Source organism: Apium graveolens, chromosome 10 (assembly GCF_009905375.1).
Source record: "Apium graveolens cultivar Ventura chromosome 10, ASM990537v1, whole genome shotgun sequence".
NCBI classification, from domain to species: domain Eukaryota; kingdom Viridiplantae; phylum Streptophyta; class Magnoliopsida; order Apiales; family Apiaceae; genus Apium; species Apium graveolens.
This window is the reverse complement of record NC_133656.1, coordinates 107864922-107870921: the sequence shown is the minus strand read 5'-3', so window position 1 is coordinate 107870921 and position 6000 is coordinate 107864922.

Sequence of the window (6000 nt, the reverse complement as noted above, 5' to 3'; positions counted from 1 at the left end):
CAAGGACTTGCCTTTGACGATCAAGAATTTGGATTGATCACTATATGCAGAACAACTTGGACAAGAGCCCCATTGGCTTTCTGATCAATCACTTAATTCAAACCCAATACTTACCACTTTAACATTGACAAGTAAAATACATTAGGTATACACACGGGTGTGACGGTCATATCATTTATGAACAACTTTATCTATATTTATCAATAACTCGAATGGTTCACAAATTTTAGGATTTAGCTTGTCCCTCTAACTCAAACTTATCCAATCTCTTTCAAGATGACACTTTTACTAACACTACTGGTCCTATTTCTATACTCATACTTTCTCTCAATACAATTTCGTCTTCTTTCTTTGTCTACTTCGAGCTGCTTTAACCAATAGCACTACGCTCTTGGTGTGTAGAATTAACTTAGAATTTAACAACTTCCTTTCTCTCACTTTATATTAATAATAAAAAAAATGGGGACCTACACTCGCGTTCGCATGAAGCTTGGTAAAGTAGTATTCCAAAGCTGACATCGATGATAGATAATCATTCCAGTGTTTTCTTAAAAACTCAATCTCTCAATATATCTTACAGTTCTTGAATCACTTTCGTACTTTGACTCTCCGTTTAAGGATGATAGGCGGTGCTCATTTTCAACTTGGTTTCCAAACACTTGAACATCTCTTAATCTTTTCCATCAGTTAAGGCTGAAAAGTAATCTCATATTTTCATGTACTGTTATTTTTCAAATATTTGAACTTCAGATTTCACTCTTTCCAATTCGTTTATTAACTCCTTGGTGGTCTTAATTACATCCAATCCTTTCTGTCGGCCTAAAACATCTGTTACCATACGGTTTTGCTTAGGTGGTTGTTAATGGATTAATTCAGAATCTTTTGTTAACCTTAGTCAAAATTTCATTCTTGAAGATTCAACGTATAGTTGCTTTCCTTCTGATCTTTGGAGAAAAATCCTTAAGCATCCCACGCAGACTTTCTTATTCCTTGAGTAGCTGAGTATGTTATCAATAAATACAGTTTGCTTATCCAAGTACTCCTTATTCACCACGTTCCTTAATTCCTTATAGCCACTTGATACACTCGTCATTTCACATAATATCACCAGAGCTTGCAATGCTCTTAACTCACTTTAATCGTAATCTCTGATATTTTCTCAGGTCGGATCTTAAGTTAATCCTCGATACATAACACACTTCTTAAATTAGGTCTCATAAGTAATCAATTCTTTATAGGGTATCACTTCTTCTTATTCATTGTTTTGTTAAACTCCCGATAATCAGTACATACTCTTATAATTTCATTCCTTTTCTCCATGAACATCATTGGTACCTTTAACGATTCACTTCTTGTAAAACCATTCCCTGGGTCTGCCTTATCCATTAGGCCTCCAATAGTTCACCTTAATTCTTTGACGTGTCCAACACTTTCTAATCCATTTTGAAATATCCCTCTTATACCTGGTTATCGTTGTTTTTCTTTTATTTCCATATATGTTGGCATCTCTTCAATAGAGTATATACTTTATACTGTGAATTCCTTGTGGCATCTCATTTCTTAATTCTTCTACTTGTAACCTCCAAGTGCTGGAAGAGAACCTGGGGATATCGTGATCGTTCTCCTGGGCGCATAAATTTCCTCTCACTACCGCTAACATCGTGATCCAGTATCTTCTTTTGACATCTCCTTATCTTTCTCTTAACAACTTCGACGGAAAGGTCATACTATCCATCCTTGCTCCTGTTTGAATTATAAACTCTAACTCCCAATTCCAACTTCTAAAATTCCATAGAAAATTCTTCCGGTATAGTTTCTATGTTCGTTATTGCTTTCCTCTATCTTTGCTTTTCCTCGTGAATACTTACTTCAACCTCTTATGGCCCGTATAGATCTTACACATTTCTCCATACATATCATGTTTCCCAAATCTTTCAAAACGAATATTATTACTGTTAATCCCAAATTATGGGTAGGATACTTCTGCTCATAAGGTTTCGGTTGTCTGGATGCATATACAATAACTTTATTGTGCTGCATCAACACACATCCTATTCCCTAATGAGAAGCATCACTATAAACTACCAAACCTCCTTGATATTTTTAAATTGATAAAGCAGGTGCTGAAACCATTCTTTTATTTAATTCCGCAAAACTTTCCCTTCACCCTTATCCATTTCACAAAACTTCTTGCTTTTCCTGGTTAGCTTCGTCCAAGATATTGCAACTTTCAAGAAATCTTGCACAAATTTCCGATAGTAACCGACCCATGATAGAACTTCTTACTTTTGTTGGTGTTTCTGGTCTCTTTTCATTTATAGTAATTTTAACTTCTGCTGAATCTCTTTTGATCTTCTCTACATTGACTATTCATACTAAGAACTATATTTCATACAACTTCTTTCTTCTCCAACTTCCCAGTCATCATTAAATGCTTTGCATGGTCCTCCGTTGACTTTAAGTATCACAACTATAGCTTACCCGGATATTCCTTAAAGGTTCTGTCCATCCAGTTCAAATATTACTGGTATATTGGTTAATCCAATTGACGATACGAGAACAGTACTTAGTTCTTAAAATTATCTTTGATATATCCATAGGTTTAATCTTCAGTTGGCGAAATACCAAGTCTTAAATCAATCTCATAAAAGTACTTTGCTTCTTTCGTTTGATTAAACAAATCATTGGGTCGAGGTAACATGTACTTGCTTTTGATAGTGAACTTGTTGAGCTCTCGCTAGTCGACGCATAATCACATACTTCCATCTTTCTTATTAGCATTTAATACCGGTGCACTTTATGGGGTACATTAGGTCTAATCGCTTCTTCTTCTAGCCTTTCTTGCATTTACTTTGCTAACTCCTTCACTTTAACTGGCGCCATTCTGTGCGGGGCCTTGGACACTGGCTTCATTTCAGGTGCCAAATCAGTCACGAACTCAATTTCTATATCTGAAGGAAATATTGATAACTTATCCAAAAACATATCTTGAAACTCCTTAATTGCTATAAAATCTTCAAGCTTTGTTTGCTTCCGACTTTTATGTATTCCATAATCACCATAATGCTCATATCTTGATCACCGTAATCATCATTAATAAATTCGTTCATCTTTTCTAGCTGTTGTTGTGTGATGAAAGAAGAAAGCAAGGGTGAGCAACAAGCCCACCGATATAATATGTATAATAATTAACAATAAATGAGCATTCTCATAGTACTCATGAAAGTCTTGGTCAAGAATAAATGAACCAAGTTTGATATCTTAACGCGACCAGGTCGCAAAATATTCAGTATATATATACATATATACTTTTCACAATCTTTGAAATCCTCTGACATGTATAATATACACAGAGTTCCAGTTTATAACTGTATAAAAATATCGTTGCAAGGTGATCTCATATATCTAACCTTGTCTCAACGTTTTTCTGAAAATCTTTGACATGCATAAGATAATCATTTACTAGATATAATTTGAAAAGATGAAGTTACAAGATACTCCAATATACTTATATATTTTCCAAATACTACTTGAACTACCACCATTCAAGTTATAATCAGTTTCAAAAGTTCATCACCCTGATGAGACTACAAGATAAGACTTGAATATATTCAATCTTTGAAATATCATTTGAAAGAAATGAAGTTACGAAATACTTCATTAAGTCCCGATATATATATATATATATATATACACCTATATATATATACATTTGATACACTCCTTGAAAACCTCTGTTATGAAAATTTTAAACAGAGTTGTAATATCCAATGAATTTGGAAAGGAGAAAACCTTGGCATAAACCTGATATCTTGCTGATCAGGCAAGAATACCAATAAGTAACCTTTTCTACTAGTAGATGGACGAATTCCCCACTGGTCATCACCCTGTCCGCAATAGGACCTTATGCTGGACTGCCACTCAGCCACTTATGCATTTGATGGACTCCCACTGAGCCACTTACACTTTCATGGACGCCCACTAAGCCCATGTTGCTTATGCCGACTCAATAGATGGACTTACTTCCCGATCGTTGGGTAAGTAATCAATTCATTTATCAAAACAGCAACCTCGTTGCGAATATAAAATACACCACAGAGCCGGATCCCTCAGGTTTTGAGCGAGTATTTAAATCCCCTTTAAAAGGAAGATCTTAAATACAAAAATGAGTTTTGGGATCCGCTCTAACTTTTAAAATCATTTTGAAGACTCGAAAACACTTTAAAGAGTGTTTGGAGTAATGCTGATTTAATAAAGTAAATCAGTCCCGATATATTAGAAAATATCTGAATATTATCATTTAAATAATATTCCCATAAGGATAATCCTTATAAAAATAATTGAAGTAAAAGTTTTAAAACTTATACTTGAAATGAATATTAAATAACCAAAGATATACTTATACGAAAGTACTATCTTTATTTGAATAATCAAAAGTGAGTTTAATTATCGACACATTATTCTTTAATAAAGTAAAGAATATTAATTAGTAAATAATCGGAGTCATAATTCCTCGAATGAATATTCAAAATAATATTCACTAATAAAATAAACGGAGTCATAAGCCCTCGAATGAATATTCAAAATAATATTCATAATAAAATAAACGGAGTCATAAGCCCTCGAATGAATATTCAAAATAATATTCATTAATAAAATAAAGTTATCGAATAAACCTTATTCGATTCATAGTTTTGAAAACTATATCTATATATATAAATATATATAATATACTCGGGAACATCGACTCCCGGTTTTAGAATAATGTCCACCTTTGGGTCCCCTATACTAAGGGTATACGCAACTACTTCTTATCTCTAGCATAGGTATTATGCAACTTATAAGCAATTGAATCAACAATATATAACAAGATTACGAAACAGACATGCATATATACCATATCACATGCTCCAATATATCGCAAGATTTGCTAATAACAAACATGCACTTATCACAAGATAATGCATATACATATATTTACATCACAACAACAGTACAACGGGTAGAAAACTTGCCTGAGTGCTCCCGGATAGACTTAAGCTTAGAGTGGGTCCGATAACCTATGAACAACAACATAAGCCGGAATTAAACCCCGGTCGCTTAAGAAACTAGACTTTAACCAATTAGACCCCTAACGTACGCTTATACGCTTAATGATTCACTTAAGTCGCTCTAGTACCCTCGGCTCCACCATTTTTAATAAATTAACCATTAAGAATTTTAAAGCGATTCTTTCGCGAGTACCTTACCAACTGCCTAATCCACTTAACATAATTGTTTCATATCCCAATTAGTCATTTAAGGTCCTTTACAAAGGTTTCAAAGTAAGGAGAGGGGAAATGTTTCTTTCGCGAAACGTCGTTACTTAAAACGGTCGTTTCTCCTAAACCGTACATCGGAATCAAACGAACCACATATCAAAACGAAGCTCGTAACATGAAATATCTAATCATGGCAATGGTCAAAACCTAACAGGGAGTTCTCGGGTCCTGATGTTAAGAGCAAAAATAGTCTAAAGTAATTCGGACATTACGACGGCTATGTTTACGCGATTTCCCAAAATTTTACCAAACCAATTCAAAACCAAACCATCACCAATCAATCCCAATACAACCATATGACCATATCACTCATCAACCACTTTAAACCATTTAAACCAAGCTCAAATCATACCATGAATCATCAAGACAAACTAGTGCTACTCTTTACCTCCAAAATCAACAAAAGCACTTAACAACTAAGATCTCAACATGGCAAAACAACTACTACACTTAATCTCTCATTCCATCATCATAATCATTTATACCAAACAACTAAATGCTAAGATAATGAAGAGTTATACCTTCCTTGAAGATTTTAATCCATGAAAGATCCTTGGAATGCCCATGGAAGCCTTAATCTAACCTCCTACAAGCTTGATCTTTCAAAGAAATCAAGAACACAAAAATTAATTTCAAGAAAGTACTATTTACCATATTCTTCAATTATTTATAGGAAATG